The sequence below is a fragment of the Trachemys scripta genome, chromosome 2 (assembly GCF_013100865.1).
Source record: "Trachemys scripta elegans isolate TJP31775 chromosome 2, CAS_Tse_1.0, whole genome shotgun sequence".
Classification (NCBI taxonomy): Eukaryota; Metazoa; Chordata; order Testudines; family Emydidae; genus Trachemys; species Trachemys scripta.
In genome coordinates, this window is record NC_048299.1 from 87,944,459 (window position 1) to 87,959,692 (window position 15,234).

General features: G+C 40.3%; 1 protein-coding gene and 1 long non-coding RNA gene across 2 annotated transcripts in view; one reads left to right on the plus strand and one right to left on the minus strand.

The window, feature by feature from the left end:
* ELMO1 (engulfment and cell motility 1) overlaps nucleotides 1-15,234 on the minus strand; it is a 322,852-nt gene that overhangs the window by 231,671 nt on the left and 75,947 nt on the right. The gene's annotated exons all lie outside the window — the stretch shown is intronic.
* On the plus strand, nucleotides 575-11,154 carry LOC117872580. The gene is made up of 3 exons (XR_004644520.1): nucleotides 575-629; nucleotides 2,579-2,750; nucleotides 10,494-11,154. It is a non-coding gene; the product is annotated as an uncharacterized LOC117872580 (long non-coding RNA).

Sequence of the window (15,234 nt, forward strand, 5' to 3'; positions counted from 1 at the left end):
GAAATTCTTATTTTTCATTACACACAGTGTCTTCAGGACCTCCTTTTCAGTGTCTTTGGGCTTGTCTGTACTTAAAATGATAATCTGTGCTGCTGTAGCACTTAAGTGAAGACATTACCTTCGCTGGTGGGGTTCTCCTGTTGGTGTAGGTTCTCCAAATCCCTGAGTCTACACCAGGGGTTAAGTTGGTTTAACTGCATCACTCAGGGTTGTAGATTTTTCACATCCTGCGTAACGTAGTTATGCCAACCTAATTTCCTGGTGAAGACCAGGCCTTCATTTCCAACATTCTGACATACAGAAATGTCCCCAGTCACTCAGAAACAGCATTTCCATTGTACACGACTCAGCTGAAAGAGGTTTTAAAAGTGCATTTATGATCACAAATGACCCAGAATTCCTATTCCACTAATCGACTCCCTGTATTTACTCAGGGTATGTCTACACTACCCGCCGGGTCGGCGGGTAGCGATCTATCTATTGGGGATCGATTTATTGTGTGTAGTGCAGACGCGATAAATCGATCCCCGATCGCTTTCCCATCGACTGCTGAACTCCAGCAGTGCGAGAGGCGGAAGCAAAGTCAACAGGGTGCCGCGGCCGTCGATCCAGCGCCGCGAGGACGCAAAGTAAATAATTCTAAGTCGATCTAAGATACGTCAACTTCAGCTACGCTATTCTCGTAGCTGAAGTTGTGTATCTTAGATCGATCCCCCTTCCCCCCCCTACCCGGGGAGACCAGGCCTCAGTCTCATCCACTTACTTCACTGATTTTACTTCTGTTGGCTCAGAACAGCCAATGAAGTTTTTAGAGATTGAGATGGCATTCTACTCCTTTTCTCACATCAACAGAATTGTTAACTAATTTCCACCTGGAGAACGTCTTACATGTAGATGTATGTGAGTAGAAACACTAGCAAGAGGAAACTACACAAAAATAGTTATCCTGTTGCTTTAAGAGACAGACTGAACTTGAGTCAGGCTCACACCTCTAGCCAGGGACAATTGACACACAAACCTAGATTCAAACATTTAGTTATTTTATGTTGAGTAAGAGGCAGGTTAATCAAAGGGGCACTTGAAATGCTAGATTTTAAAGAGGGATCTGGGAAATTCCTCTGGAACTAGATGAGAAGCAGGAAGGAGGAAAGGTTACAAGATATAAGGGACAATAGCCTTTGTATGGAGAATTCAGACTATTACAAGAGCTGTCTGAAATTTTTCAAAATTCAAATTTTTTCAACAAATTTTTCTTTGAATTTTAGAATATTGATTACAAATTGGGGCAAAATTCTCAGGACAATTAAGTCCTGCTTTTCACCAGCTCTAACTATTACACTTTCCCCCAAGTGATACATCTGAGCAAATATTATATTGTTGAAATGCTGGTATAAATAATCTCAACTAGCGTTCCTGCTACAGTAGAGAATTCTTTCTCACCATTAACATCAAAAATAGTCACATACTATGAAGGACCGTGGAAGTTGACAACAGGGGAGAGAAAACCAGGCGACATGACTTAGGGTGGTTGAAAAGGCCAGATGGGGAAAAGACGGGGATGTGTAACACTCATTGCCCAAAAAGGACAGGAATACTTGTGGCACCTTAGAGACTAACAAATTTATTAGAGCATAAGCTTTCGTGGGCTACAGCCCACTTCTTCAGATGCTGCATCCAAAGAAGTGGGCTGTAGCCCATGAAAGCTTGTGCTCAAATAAATTTGTTAGTCTCTAAGGTGCCACAACTACTCCTGTTCTTTTTGCGGATACAGACTAACACGGCTGCCACTCTGAAACCACTCATTGCCCAGATAGTGATATCAGCTAAATCTAAAGGGAACATACCTAGATGAGCTCTTCAGAATTCCTGAATAGGAGTATGTCTAGATTGCAATAAAACACCGCAGCTGGCCCGTATCAGCTGATTCGGGTTCAGACTGTGGGGCTATAAAACTACAATGTAGATGTCTGGGCTCAGGCTGGAGGCTGGGCTCTGGGACCCCGGGATGGGGGAAGGTCCCTGAGCTCAGACATAATGTAGTCATAGTCCACAGAACACATCTTGGGTATGTCTACATTGTAACAAAACACCCACAGCTGACCTGCGTCGGCTGTCTTGGGCTCAAGCTGTGGGACTATAAAATTGCAGTATAGATGTCCAGCCTGAGCCCAGATATCTGCTTTGCAGTTTTATAGTCCCACAGCCTGAGCTCAAGTCAGCAGATACAGGCCAACCGGGGTGGGGGGGAGGTTTATTGCAGTGTAGACATACCCAAGATATGTTCTGTAGATTGATTCCAATGTTTAAATCTGATCTTTCTGTGTTTTTAATACATTTTGTTTTGATTCAGACCTCTTGAATCTCAAGGCTCCTTTACACACTTTTTTTTAACCAATTAGTTAAAGTGGCACAACTCCTCAACAATGGGCACAGTAATACCAGTATAAAGGAGGTTATAGCACTATAGCTTATTTTGGTACATTTACGGAATTAAGCTATACTGACATAAGCTCCTTTATACAGGTATAACTGGAGACGGGTTGTGCCACTTCAACTATATCAGTGTGTAAATCAACAGGGTTAAAACTGGTACAAGAACTGCATATAGACCTGCCCTGCTGTTTGGCAAGTTCATGCAGACTGCAATGGGAAGGCAAATCAGACTTCCACCTGTGAGAAGAGCTAATGAAAGCAGCGCGTCTGGAGCCTACCCTGCCTGGGACATGCATTAGGGAGTCCTCTCCTGGAAGGTATGTCCCTTGCAAGGCTGGGTTGGGCAGACACACAGGAAACATCTATGTGCCCTGCACAATAACTAAGTTTAAGGGACAAAATAGAATAGTGAACATCTCAGCTGCACCTTCTCTACACTTACAACACTCGATAAGTGGAGCAGAATGATGTGCAAGCCATAGGGAACACAATTTGACCTTCAGATCCCTGGCTGAGTTTGCAAAACTGATAGTTGGGGGAGGGGGACATCTTTGCACTGATAAAGTAAGCACATTTAACAGGAAGGGAAACTGCGCAATGCCATTTTGACAATCATTTTTCAGAGTATAACTGCATTTTAGGTTAAGTGCTACACACAATTCTCTTCTCTTTGTCTTCAGCTCTAGGGTAGACAAAATGAATGTGGATAAAATACCCTTTCTTGGCAAGCATACAGTATCAACACTAGACCCAGTCCATTTTCTTTAGAGGTTAGCATTTCTTTTGTTGGTATCTACAGTGTTAAAACCAACTAATAAGAAGTCAAATAAACATAAGTTAAATACAAATAGCTTATATAGATCAAATTTCTAGCTTGGTTCTGTGATCTTAAGTGACATGGAGACCACAGCAAAGAAATTATAAGCAAGAGAAATCTCACCATGGCTCATTTCTCCAGACAGTGTCTCCTGGCACTGCTTGTTCAGTCAGAAAGCCAGACCTCCATCACTCATCATGTCTCTTTTGTTTGAGTCAAGCCCATATGCCTAACTAAACCGTGGATCCTAATTTTTAAGTTCTCTCCTCCTATAACACTCGGACCCTCAGCAGCTGTAAATCACAGATCAGTGGAGCAATACCAACTGACAACAGTTGATGGAATGTACGGCTTGTATGAAACAATACATTTTATTTTCAATTCTTCAGCAAATCAGGAAACAAAATAACTGACATTTTATTAAAACATAATGATCTCCTTCTCTGAACATGTTTTGAATGTTTATGGTTGAAAATATAAATCCCTCAAAAAGAGGGTTTAAGATAAAGTTACCAAACTAAACTATCTAAAATATTGTCATGAATAATTTAAAAAGTATGCAAGCCCTCAATCTATGACATAATTTATTAAAAACATGAGTCACGATGCCCAAGGGCAAACGAACTGCATCTGTTTAGTATAAAGTCTGGTGAATTTCACCCATTGTAGAGAATCAAGAATGGGAAATGCATAGGGAACTGATTTGCTTTGTTGTCTAAAGAAGTTTAGTTCATTTGTAACTTTTTCATAACAGACTGAAGAACAGTTACATATCTTTCAGTATCTGAGCAGCATGTGCTAACTATAGCTACTGTACTATATATGCTAAAAAATCAGAATCATTGAGAATTTGCTACACAGCCACAGATTTGGGCACAATGCTGTCTAGATATGCCATCTTTTGGAGGGGATGTAAATCCCAAATAGAAATGTGTGGCTGGAAAAGACCTCGAGGGGTCATCTAGTCTAGCCGCCAGCACTGAGGCAGGACCAAGTATTCCTAGACCATCGCTGACAGGTGTTTGTCTAACCAGTTCTTATAAAACTTTTGTGACAGGAATTCTATAACCTCGCTTGGAAGCCTATTCCAGAACTTAACTGCCCTTATTAGAAAGTTTTTGCTAATATCTAAACTAAATCTCCATTTCTGCATATTAAGCAGATTACTTCTATTCCTACCTTCAGTGGACATGGAGAACAACTGATCCCCATTCTTTTTATAACAGCCCTTAACATATCTGAAGACATATCAGGTACCCCCTCCATCTTCTTTTCTTAAGATTAAAGATGCCCAGTTTTTTTTAACCTTTCCTCACAGGTCTAGTTTTTCTAAACATTTTATCATTTTTGTTGCATTCCTCTGGACTGTCTCACAATTTGTCCACATCTTTCCTAAAGTGTGGCCCCCAGAATTGGAAACAGTACTCCAGCTGGGGCCTCACCAATGCTAAGTAAAGCAGGACAATTACCTCCCTTATCTTACATACAACACTCCTGTTAATATACCACAGAATATTAGTCTTTTTTGCAACTGCATCACTTTGTTGACTAATATTCAATTGGTTATCCACTATGACCCCTCGATCCTTTCCAGCAGTACTACCACCTATTCCAGCAGTACTACCACCTAGCCAGTTATTCTCCATTTTGTACTTGTGCATTTGATTTTTCCTTTCTAAGTTAATCTTTACTGAAATTCATCTTGTTGATTTCAGACCAATTCTCCAGCTTTTCAAGGTTGTTTTGAATCAGCCATGGTGTGGACACATGGCTCTTTTACCTGTATAGAAGTCACGGGCAAAGGTCAACAGTTGAAATTTCTGTGGCCTCTCATACCATAAAATAGCAATGGCTTTCCTTTCACTAAAACCATTTGAAAACATACCATAGCAAACAATCCTGCACTGGGTGGGGGCAAGATAGCCTGATAAACAAACATGAAGAAATTTCCACCTTAATTCCTATTATTCTAAAAAGACAGAGGAGATGATGGGAGAGATGAAGCCTGCGCGTGTATATGAAATGCCACATTCTACTTTTTCCTGTGGTGGTCACCAAACTATTAGGATTCAAGGAGGGAGGAATACTGGCCTTGGATTCAGGAGATGTGGGGTCTATTTCCTCCGCTATATCAGGCTCCCTGAATGACCTCAGACAAGTCACCTGGGGGAAGATCTTCTCCTGGCTTCTTGTGGCCATAAAAAACCCCACAGCATGTTTCACAAGATTAGAGTTATTCTGGATAAACTCCAATTGGAGTAATTACATTCAACCTACCTAAGGTAATTATAGTTGGATAAAACATTATTTGTTTTCCATCCTAAACTGTTGTATTGTGCTACTGATTGCTTTTTAAAAGCAGCCACCTTCCACCCAAGAGGTGGATATATTTCAGTGTCAGGAGTATTCTCATACATGGCATAATAGTGTTTTTGGCACAGTGTAATAACGGTGTACAGTCTATTGGCAATTGTTGACTTTTGAATGGCGACCACTATTTCCTTATTTTACTCCTAACTACGTTCTTACATTTCTTCATGCTGTAGTGTATAAGCAATGTTAAATTTGAATGTGGGGGTGGGGTGTGTGTGGAGCCTTGCAAACTGGCTGTGAGAGGTGTTGGACCCCGTTACCACTATTCTCCATTTGAAGACCAGATTTAAGTTTTCCCCAGCTCAAAGGGAACACAGGGAGAGATGGAGGACCTTGAGTCTCCCCCTCAAAGACCAGCAATAGGGTTGTGTCCAGGAAAGAAGCTGGAGCCTCTTGGGAAAGTCATTATATAGTCAGAGTCTCACAAAATGTGGAAAGCTTTTATGTAAGCGTCCAATCTGGTGAGTGCTTACCTGAACAAAACCACTAACCCTTTAAAGTTGAATGTTATCAGTTATGACTGGAGGTGGCTCAAAGTTTTCCACAGAGAAAAGAACAGTATTTTCTGAAAAATGTTGGTGAAAATTACCCATTTTTTGGCTAGCACTTGCTGTGATTTTTGTGAGACAGAACTGGTCATCTGCCCCAACCCTGAATAGCTTCTACTATATGTTCCCTCTTTCTTTTATATCCAAACCAATTCTCCAGGGATAGAAAGGAAAACAGGATAATCAATTCACATAAAGAATCAGACATTCACATAAAGAATCGGACACATCAGAAAAGGGCAGACAAATAAACAGTGACAAGTTTTTAAAGTGCTTGTACACAAATGCTAGAAGTCTAAATAATAAGATGGGTGAACTAGAGTGCCTCGTGATAAAGGAGGATATTGATATAATAGGCATCACAGAAACCTGGTGGACTGAGAGCAATCAATGGGACACAATCATTCCGGGGTACAAAATATATCGGAAGGATAGAACAGGTCGTGCAGGGGGGGAGTGGCACTATATGTGAAAGAAAATGTAGAATCAAATGAAGTAAAAATCTTAAGTGAATCCACATGTTCCATAGAATCTCTATGGATAGAAATTTCATGCTCTAATAAGAATATAACATTAGGGATCTAGACCACCTGACCAGGACAGTGATAGTGATGACGAAATGCTAAGGGAAATTAGAGAGGCTATCAAAATTAAGAACCCAATAATAGTGGGGGATTTCAATTATCCCCATATTGACTGGGAACATTTCACTTCAGGACGAAATGCAGAGATAAAATTTCTCGATACTTTAAATGACTGCTTCATGGAGTGGCTGGTACAGGAACCCACAAAGGGAGAGGCAATTCTAGATTTAGTCCTGAGAGGAGCACAGGAGCTGGTCCAAGAGGTAACTATAAGAGGACCGCTTGGAAATAGTGATCATAATACAAAAGCATTCAACATCCCTGTGGTGGGAAGAACATCTCAACAGCCCAACACTGTGGCATTTAATTTCAAAAGGGGGAACTATGCAAAAATGAGGGGGTTAGTTAAACAGAAGTTAAAAAGTACAGTGACTAAAGTGAAATCCCTGCAAGCTGCATGGGTGCTTTTTAAAGACACCATAATAGAGGTCCAACTTCAATGTATACCCCAAATTAAGAAACACAATAAAAGAACTAAAAAAGAGCCACCATGTCTTAACAACCATGTAAAAGAAGCAGTGAGAGATAAAAAGACTTCCTTTAAAAAGTGGAAGTCAAATCCTAGTGAGGCAAATAGAAAGGAGCATAAACGCTGCCAGATTAAGTGCAAGAATGTAATAAGAAAAGCCAAAGAGGAGTTTGAAGAACGGCTAGCCAAAAACTCCAAAGATAATAACAAAATGTTTTTTAAGTATATCAGAAGCAGGAAGCCTGCTAAACAACCAGTGGGGCCCCTGGATGATTGAGATACAAAAGGAGCGCTTAAAGATGATAAAGTCATTGCAGAGAAACTAAATGGATTCTTTGCTTCAGTTTTCACGGCTGAGGATGTTAGGGAGATTCCCAAACCTGAGCCAGCTTTTGTAGGTGACAAATCTGAGGAACTGTCACAGATTGAAGTGTCACTAGAGGAGGTTTTGGAATTAATTGATAAACTTAACATTAACAAGTCACTGGGACCAGTTGGCATTCACCGCAACTTCACATTCGACTCAAATGTGAAGTTGCGGAACTATTAACTAAGATTTGTAACCTGTCCTTTAAATTGGCTTCTGTACCCAATGACTGGAAATTAGCTAATGTAACACCAATATTTAAAAAGGGCTCTAGAGGTGATCCTGGCAATTACAGACCGGTAAGTCTAGCGTCGGTACTGGGCAAATTAGTCGAAACAATAGTTAAGAATAAAATTGTCAGACACATAGAAAAACATAAACTGTTGAGCAATAGTCAACATGGTTTCTGTAAAGGGAAATCGTGTCTTACTAATCTATTAGAGTTCTTTGAAGGGGTCAACAAACATGTGGACAAGGGGGATCTAGTGGACATAGTGTACTTAGATTTCCAGAAAGCCTTTGACAAGGTCCCTCACCAAAGGCTCTTATGTAAATTGAGTTGTCAAGGGATAAAAGGGAAGGTTCTTTCATGGATTGAGAACTGATTAAAAGACCGGGAACAAAGGGTAGGAATTAATGGTAAATTCTCAGAATGGAGAGGGGTAACTAGTGGTGTTCCCCAAGGGTCAGTCCTCGGACCAATCCTATTCAACTTATTTATAAATGATCTGGAGAAAGGGGTAAACAGTGAGGTGGCAAAGTTTGCAGTTGATACTAAACTGCTCAAGATAGTTAAGACCAAAGCAGACTCTGATGAACTTCAAAAAGATCTCACAAAACTAAGTGATCGGGCAACAAAATGGCAAATGAAATTTAATGTGGATAAATGTAAAGTAATGTACATTGGAAAAATAACCCCAACTATACATACAATGTGATGGGGGCTAATTTAGCTACAACAAGTCAGGAAAAAGATCTTGGAGTCATCATGGATAGTTCTCTGAAGATGTCCGCGCAGTGTGCAGAGGCGGCCAAAAAAGCAAACAGGATGTTAGGGATCATTAAAAAGGGGATAGAGAATAAGACTGAGAATATATTATTGCCCTTATATAAATTGATGGTACGCCCACATCTCGAATACTGTGTACAGATGTGGTCTCCTCCTCTAAAAAAAGATATACTGGCACTAGAAAAGGTTCAGAAAAGGGCAACTAAAATGATTAGGGGTTTGGAACAGGTCCCATATGAGGAGAGATTAAAGAGGCTAGGACTCTTCAGCTTGGAAAAGAGGAGACTAAGGGGGGATATGATAGAGATATATAAAATCATGAGTGATGTGGAGAAAGTGGATAAGGAAAAGTTATTTACTTATTCCCATAATACAAGAACTAGGGGTCACCAAATGAAATTAATAGGCAGCAGGTTTAAAACAAATACAAGGAAGTTCTTCTTCACGCAGCGCACAGTCAACTTGTGGAACTTCTTACCTGAGGAGGTTGTGAAGGCTAGGACTATAACAGCATTTAAAAGAGAACTGGATAAATTCATGGTGGTTAAGTCCATTAATGGCTATTAGCCGGGATGGGTAAGGAATGGTGTCCCTAGCCTCTGTTTGTCAGAGGATGGAGATGGATGGCAGGAGAGAGATCACTTGATCATTGCCTGTTGGTCCACTCCCTCTGGGGCACCTGGCATTGGCTACTGGGCTAGATGGACCTTTGGTCTGACCCGGTACAGCCGTTCTTATGTTCTTAGGTTCTAATTAGCTCTGAATTGCTGGTGCACCAAAGTTAAAATCTTTCTTAGGTAAAATGTGAAAATTAGATTGGCATATACATGGCTGCTAGTTGATCTTTGCTCAGGAAGAATTCTGAACAGAGATGGCATGAATGTTGCAAATTAGGTATATGGTACATTGACATAATTGAGTAGGGAACATTTCACAGTGACTGACTCATTCTAAAAATATCAGTGAATACCATGCCCCATACCTGAGCCTTTTCCTAATTACTTCCCACTTCTTCTAAACAAAGCATTTCCAGATCTTCACTTTAACAGCGTAATTATTTTAACCAACAAATATGCGTACACATAAAGTACTGCACAGAAAATACATTTGTGAGAAGGTAGTCGATTAAAGTTCTTAAGGAGGAGCAACCGAGACTTTTAATTTAACTGTACCATATTTAAAGAGGTTAGGCACAAGTTTCACAATACAATTTAATAAGATGGGACAGCGGTATCAGGATTTTTAACTGCCGACATTCTAGAAAAATGAAACTGAGAAATATCAAAGAGAACATTCTCTTTATTTTCTCTCAAAATGTGTATTTTGATATTACCAAGCTTTCTCTGATTTTTGCATTCTCCCACAGTGACATTGTAGAGAAATGGAACATTTACCTGGAGGACTGTTGAATAAAAAAAAACAGCATATCTCGAGTCAGATGTCTCTAAACTCAAAATTCAAGAGGCTCGTTTACCAATTAAAATTGTATATTTTTATAATCGTTAAAATACTTTTAGCATGAGTCATTAAATGATACACACACAATCTAATGAACTCCCCTATGTTTCTGTTAGCTAAAATTTTAACATAGACTTGCAAAATTGTTTGCCCACTTGCACAGGGTTTTCAGGGCGGATGGAGGGCTGGAGGTAGTTTGCTACCAAGTAAAACATGGTTTGTTTTTTCAGTATCACCATGCAGGTAAAGGGTATACCTGGGCTGTTAAATTTTTATGACGGATTTATAAGGCTTATTAATAACATGCATATGCTACTGTCTAAAAATAAAACTTACTTGAATAGATCTAATGCATGTAACTGTCTTTCTTGACAGATTTTGGACTCATCAACTCAACAGACCTGTCAATCTGCAAAGAAATTATGACCTCCCCCAGCATCTCCTTCCTCTCAAAACAAAACAACCCCCCTCCACACCCAAAACAAAAGTATTTTTTTCAAATCTGACCCCCCATAAACCTCCAAAATCATTGGGCCAGATTCTCAGCTGATACAAATCAGCATAGCTCCACTGAAGTCAATGGAGGATCTGTCTCTTTATGTAATTTTTTTAAGAAAAGAGACAAGTTTATGATCAGCATTTCAAAACTGTGAAAGTTATGCTTGCGTGACCTAAATAGACCACTAGAGCCATCAGATTAAGCATAGTCGTGCAATTCAAAGTGCAGTATTGCATGGGTTTCTGAGTTTAGCTAATTACATTTTATCAGCATGTTTTAAAGCTCCCATGTGGCTCCAGTTCAGCTGTACATACAATTTATACAATAGTTTTACTGTTCCACTGAGTGAGCTCTCTGGATGTGACACTCTGTAGCTAAAAGTAGCACCCTGGAACCACCATATTCACCACTGTGATAGGATTCTGATGTATTATGATTACAAAATATGCCTTGTGAGGTATTATTTTCAAGTACTGATTTGCTGAATAATAATATCCTGTTAGATTATATATACTATCATTGTATTATGAGGTATTTATATATGTTACAGAAATATGTTGTGGTGATGGGAACACCCACAACCATCCTTTCAATTACAACAAAGGAGTTGTTATAGGCTCATCAACACCCAGTGCACTATCCCAGAGACTTCTTGGAGAAGGCACACATGCAATGGAGACTACTTGACCAATTGGGATGGACTGACACCCCCATGTCACAGCAAGGATCTTTCTAACCACTGGAAAAAGGTATAAAAAAAGAAACAGTAACATCATCATTTGGCCTCTTCCCCCCAACCCCACCTCAACACCCGGAAGAAGGTCTGGAAGAAAAAGACTCTGAACTGAGGGAATTTGGTCCCAGGCTGGAAAAGGGTCCAGTCTGTGTACTGAAGAACTGTAAGCTGTGTGTATCATCTGCTGGGGTAAGAAAAGCTGTTTGATTCAGCTCTTGCTTAGTCTAAAAGTTTACGATTATGAATGCGTGTTTATTTTTTTTATTTTCCTAAGATAACTCTTTCTGACCTGAATGCCTACCACTTATAATCACCTTAAATCTATCTTTTTGTAGTTAATAAACTTATTTTATTCTTACCAGTGAGTTTGTCTAAAGCGCTTGGGAAGTCTGCTCAGGTTACAAAGGCTGGTGCACATCCACTTTCCTTTGACAAAGTGGCAAACTACGTAACAAACTTACACTGGCCAGTGCAACATGGTACAGTTCTGGGGTGCAAGACTCGGAGCTAGGGGGTATTGGCTGGAGCCTCCTTATCGATGGTTCATGAGTGGCTGGGAGATCATTCATGCAACTCAGTTGAGTGTGCCCCCTGCTGTCTGCATGCAGTGCCTGTCAGAGGCTCGTAGCTTGACATCAGCATCACAGTGGATAGGCAGCACAGGTTGGTGTGTAAGGAGGGCTAAGCAGACCCACAACACAGATTGCACCCCAGGGACCTCATTACACTGGGTCTTAATTTCTGAGAGTACTGGCTCTTTTAAAAAACAGAACTTTTTAAAAGAAAAGGAACAGAAAATGGACTTTGTGCCATTGCGCTGCCATGTCTTCTCATTTATGATATAACTCCTAATCACCTCGCTGGGTTTCTTTTAGAAAGCAGTTGGCTGACTTTTAAAATCTGACAGGCACTAAGCACTCCATCTGAACTGGTGGCTTTTTGATATTTAAAACAGAACAGGTTTCAATACAAGTGAGATTAACATTTAAGAAGTGGATACAGCTCATGTAGTCTTATGATGTTTAAAATGAATCAAGGGTTCATCTCCATTACAATTACTTTTCCTCTCTTTGGCTTCAAGAAGCATCACTAAACATCTCAGACTCCACCGAACTCAGCAGAGTAGCTAAGACCTGGCCTACACGCAGTTTTTGTGCAGGTATAACTACTTTGGTTAGGCATGTGTTGACACTAATACAACCCCCTCACGTGGATGCATTTATTCCACTATAAAGGCACCTTATACCAGAATAGTTTATTCCCCTTCCCATATGGGAATAGCTATATGATATAAGCCCCTTTAGACCAATATAGCTGTGTCCACACTAGGAGGTTGCACTGCTTCAACTATACTGTTATAAAGTAGTACAGCTTTTGTGTGTAGACAAGGCTTAACATATCAATCCCTCTCCTGTCTGAAGTGAATAATTAACAGAGGAGGATGGGGAAGGGGGCGTAAATTAGTTGGATCCAGGGGGATTTTCCTCCATGTGTGTCTTAAACTACATTCTATTTGCTTTAATCTGGCACATCCCTGAGACAAAATTTGTTCCTCAGAGATATGTTTACAAGCCAATGATTAATGTAAACATCCAGACAGAGAGAGTTGTGCCTGTTTACGGAAGGGATTGGGAGTGTGGGGGATGAACTCTGACAGAGGGAAAGGGATTCCCTAGTCTTCCCTTCAGTACAAAAACACTCAGGGTTTCCTCTCAGCTTTGATTGTGATCCCACAAACTTGAAGCCAATCGGGTGTAAGGAAAACAACAATAATGTACAGGACGTCACACAGATATCCAGCAGGATTGCAACTGAGCTGAATTCTATGTAGCTTGAGCCCTGTCTGCCTTAGAGACTGCCTCTCTCCCTGTGCGTGTCTGAGGAAAGTTGCTCAAGGACACAGCTATAACACAAATCCTCTACCAGAGAGATATGTCTGCATATATGGTTCAGTAAAGTTGTAGTTATGCATTGTGATGCATTACAATGTAGTTCCTAAACCCTCTCCCCCGTCCCCCCATCACCACCACCACTACCTAGTTTAAATGGCTGTTTGGCAGGAGTCCTCAGCGCTAGAATTTACTTTGACCCCAGCACCAATTTGTGTATAATACAAGGCCTATCTGTTTTTGCAAGCTTTTCCAAGAGAAGGGAATGGGGTCGAGTAGAGGTCTGGAATGGATAGGCTGGGCAAGAGTCTTTTGTTGACATCGAAAGCCATTTGTAAAATGTTGTGTTTCATTATTCTGAGTTTTGAATGTGCAGTAAAAGATTATTGATTAGTGCATTGTAAAAGTATAAACAAAACAATCCGAATGATAAATCATTCCTCATTCTCCCATTCAAGCAAATTTATGCTACAGAGCTTCGACCCATAAGCATATCTCAAATGACCACTAAAATCACATCAGCTACTATGCACAATATGAGCTGAACCAAGGATGGAAAACTAAAACACATACAAATATTTTGAATAATAAAATGTATTTGGCTTCCCTATCTTAAAGGCACATTGAAAGATTCTTTGCTCTGCTCCCAATCTGGCGTTCTGTTTCACTTGCTACAGCTGATGCTATCAAAAACATGCAATAGTAAATAGTTACTATAGGTGAGAATATCCACCATCCGCAGTAGCAGCAGAAACAGAAAGGGAAGCAATGAGGCAAAATTATTTTGTTTTAAACTACATTTATTTACAATATTTACGTGATCATAATGAACAAGAACTAAACCTGGGCACAACCAAAAAAAGGAAGGTTACTTAACTTATGGTAACTAGATGAAAGGGTTCATCTCCATTTTGAGATGCATGGTCCCTAATGGTATTTACTGTGAGATGAGCACATGTTCCATGCACCTGACACCAGAAACTCTTCAATAGCAGTATACAATGGTCTGTGCCTGCTCCCTTCACTTCTTTGTGCTTTGAATCAAGGGTCTAAGAGGGTGGATGGGTGGAGGGTCTCTCCATTTCCTTCTCTTCCACAAATCAAGAGAGGATCCGAGCAAAAGGGAAGGAGGGTGGATGGTGAATACCCATAGGGATCATACATCTCCAAGAATTCCAGTTACTATAAGGTAAGTAACCTTCCTTTCTTCTTCGAGTGCTGGTCCTTATAGGTACTCATTGGGTAGATTCCCAAGCAATGCTCATTGAGGAGAAGGGTGCAAGGAAGTGCTCTGAACCACAGATCATAGGATGACTGAACCAAAGGAAGCATCCTTGGCAGAAGCTTGAATGAGGGCACAATGCCTAGTTAATATATGAATGGAACCCCATTCCGGAGCTGAAATTCCTTGCATGGAAGCTACCTAAGCAGCCTGAGCTCTTGTGGAGCAGACTGTGGAGAAGGAAGTCCCATAAATTCATAACAGGTGGAAATCCATGTAAACAGTCTTTGGGAAGAGATTGCTTCCCCTTTCATTCTATCAGTGATGGTGAGGAATAACTTTGGAGACATCCAAAAAGGCTTTGTCCTGTACAGATAAAAGGCTAGAGTCTTGCATACACTAGAGAGTGGAGCCTCCTGTTCTCTCTATTATTGTGAGGCTTTAGTTAGAAGATGGGCAGATGAATGGTCTGATTCGGGTGAAATCCAGAAGGGACCTCAGTGTTCATCTTTGTAATTAAAATGCAATGATTAGAATACCTTTTATGATAACACTGGTGTTTTCTTTTAAAGAGGAGAAAGAAAATCGTTAAATGGATGTATGAGAAACTACTGCAACAAAATGAACATAAAATAATAATAATTAGAATTTGCCTGTGGTTATCATTCTATCAGGAACTCACAAGGGAAATATACAGGATATTGCTGCACTTCATCACTCAGACGATTCTGGATACAATTTTGAATCGATTAATCCTCTCTCTCTCCCTC